This window comes from Silene latifolia, chromosome 11 (genome assembly GCF_048544455.1).
Source record: "Silene latifolia isolate original U9 population chromosome 11, ASM4854445v1, whole genome shotgun sequence".
NCBI lineage: Eukaryota > Viridiplantae > Streptophyta > Magnoliopsida > Caryophyllales > Caryophyllaceae > Silene > Silene latifolia.
This window is the reverse complement of record NC_133536.1, coordinates 23134510-23137408: the sequence shown is the minus strand read 5'-3', so window position 1 is coordinate 23137408 and position 2899 is coordinate 23134510. Positions and strand designations below refer to the sequence as shown.

At 45.9% G+C, this 2899-nt stretch overlaps 1 non-coding gene across 1 annotated transcript; it reads right to left on the bottom strand.

Annotated features, from left to right (window-relative positions):
- Positions 1–342: 342 nt before the first annotated feature.
- Positions 343–449, bottom strand: LOC141616105 (small nucleolar RNA R71). The gene has a single exon (XR_012530477.1). It is a non-coding gene; the product is annotated as a small nucleolar RNA R71 (small nucleolar RNA).
- Positions 450–2899: the final 2450 nt, after the last annotated feature.

The window sequence follows — 2899 nt, the reverse complement described above, 5'->3', positions numbered from 1 at the left end:
ACAGCTGAGAATCTCTATAAGGGATTCGCATTACCAGGGACGGATAGAAAATTCGAGCCGAAGCCGTCCTATATCAACTTGGTTGAGAGAAACCAATTCGGGGGAGCTGCAAATGAAGATGCAGCTAAGCACATGGAGACATTCATTGATTATTGCTGTTCCATACCCCCACCCACCGGTGTGACCCAAAACCAGGTGAAAGAGACCATGTTCATATTCTCTCTTCGTGATGCTGCAAGGGAGTGGTACCGAGACCTGGATCGAGCTGCTCATGGGATAACGGACTGGAATTCGCTGGCCTTAGTGTTCTATAAGAAATATTTCTCTGCCTCGAAGACAAATGCCATTAGAGCTCAGATCACGAGCTTTAAACAGGGTCCTGATGAGAACTTTCATGAGGCGTGGGTCCGTTTCAAGAAGTTGGTGTGAACTATTCCACACCATGGGTTCGAGAAATGGAGCCTATGCAATCAATTTTATAATGGGCTCTACGACAATCAGAGGGCTATCCTGGATGCGGCAGCTAATGGCAGATTCCAGGAGAATGTGGGAGAGACTAAGGGGTGGAAAATTATTGATGATTTGGCCACCCATAAATCTGAGTATGGAAATTCCAGGGGAAATCAAAGGAGGAGTGCTGAATCCCCTTCTGTAGCTGCATTAGAGGCCCTCACGGCGAGATTTGATAAGTACGAGTTGGGAGGAGCTTCGAAAGGAGGGATCTATCAAGTGAATGCTGTTTCAGACGGTCCTTTCGTCTGTAAGAGATGTGGAGCTGAGGGACATGTTTCAGATCATTGTCCTAGTCCCTATGAGTTTTGTGCTGCTTTTCAACATTATAGGCAGACAAACACTTATTTTGAGCCGAATGTCCATCCGAATTTGAGGTGGAGTAGCCAAAATGTCCTAAATCCGACTCCACCTCCACAGCAGCAGCAGCAGCAGAATTATGTGCCCCCTCATAAGCAGCAGCAGTTTCAAAAGCCTCCGTATGTTCCTCAGCAGCAGCAGTAGTCCCAAGGCTCCGATTTTGCCGAATTGAAAAATTTGTTGCTGAAAGAGTCTCAAGCTAGAGAGGCCGGGATGAAGATGTTGGAGAGCCAGATTGCTCAATTGGCAAGCAAGAATACAACTCGAGCTCCGGGACATTTACCGACGTAGACTGATCAAAAGGAGACCCTTAATGCAATTACTTTGAGGAGTGGGTCTACCCTTGATGGGCCCGCTATGGTCGAGGACATTGCTGAAAAAGATGAGGCGGAACCGAGTCAGAAGAAAGCTGGAACGAACAGTGGAAAGAAAAAGGCGTCTACCAGGTATATCAGTCGATCGACTAACATACCCAGTCGATCGACCAGTCCGCGAGATACAGTAGCTTCTGGTCCTGTAGAAGTCAGTCGATCGACTGACCAACATGGTCGATCGACTGACAACGCTGCTGATGGTGAGTCCTTTCGTCCTTCAATGCCGAACAACTTGAGGGACCACTTGTTTCGGGGTACGACTACTCCGAAAATATTAGGGCAAGACCCAAATGCTGATGGGTTAATCCCGGTTCCGAAATATGACCCGACGACGATTAATGGTTCATTTTTGAGACGGTCTGAAGAAGGGTCAAGCTAAAACAAAGAGAAGATAGTGGATTTTCAGCCTAAATCCACCGATGCCGGCATGAGAGACCTAGAGGAGAGGGCTAAGTTACTTCTTACAGCCCCCTATCCGGAAAGATTGGTGCCGACGAAGGAACAGGTATCGTTTAATAAGTTTGAAAATGTTATTCGTAGCTTAAACGTACAAGTTCCTTTTCTTGAGTTAGTTAATCAAGTGCTTGCTTACATGAAATTTATGAAGCAACTTTTGTCTAAAAAGAAGTCACTTGAAACTGTGCACACTGTCGCACTAACTGAGGAATCATGTTCCTATTTGACCCATACTGCACCACATAAGCTAGAAGACCCAGGTAGCTTTTCAGTCCCATGTAATATTGGTACCTTCTCAATTGAGAAAGCATTATGTAACCTAGGAGCTAGCATTAGCGTTATACCTTTGAGTCTTGCTAGGAAGCTGAAATTGACTAGGTTTGCAGTTACCGACATGATAGTACAGATGGCCGATCGTTCTGCGTTCCAGCCTATAGGAGTCTTAGAGGACATTCCCGTGCAAATAGGAAAGTTCTTTTTCCCTGTCGACTTCGTTGTACTGGATATGCCCGAGGATGCTCACATTCCTATCATATTGGGTAGACCATTTCTGCACACTGCTGGTGCAGTTATAGATGTTGGTTCAGGGACTTTGACCTTCAAAGTAGAGAAGCATTCCATTGTCTTTGCCCAGACAACTAAGAAGAAAGACCCCATGTGGCCAGTCACTTGTAATACGGTTTCTGAAAAGAAATCTTATTTTGTGCTTCCTGATATGCCTGTCTCTATGCCTGTTTCTGCTATAACACCTCCGCCCCAGATTGGGAGCAAATTGGAGGAAGATTCTTCTGTTTTGGATATTGCAGGAGCTGGTTTGGGGAAGGAAGAGCTGCATGTTACTCCAGCTAAGAAGGAGCCAATCGTTTCAAGAGGCGGTTTAGGATGTCTTAGCTATGGCACAGATGAGGATCCTGAGGATGAGCCAGTCAAGGTGAGGGAGTCCGACTTGGACTTTGATGAGCCAGAAGAGGTCATTGCTTGGGAGGCTGTTGAAGCTGTTGATCCGTTGAGTTTTGCGGATATTGGAGTTGCGAAGAGTGCAGCTGAGGAGATGAGCACTGTAGAGGCTACTTCTTGTAGCCAGGAGCCGAGCAAGTGGGCCATTCCGTGGCCATTCTTGATCAACTACCAGTTGATTAAGACTTTTTCAAAAACCATCCATTTTATTGCTTTCGTTAAACTTTCATTTTATTGCTTTT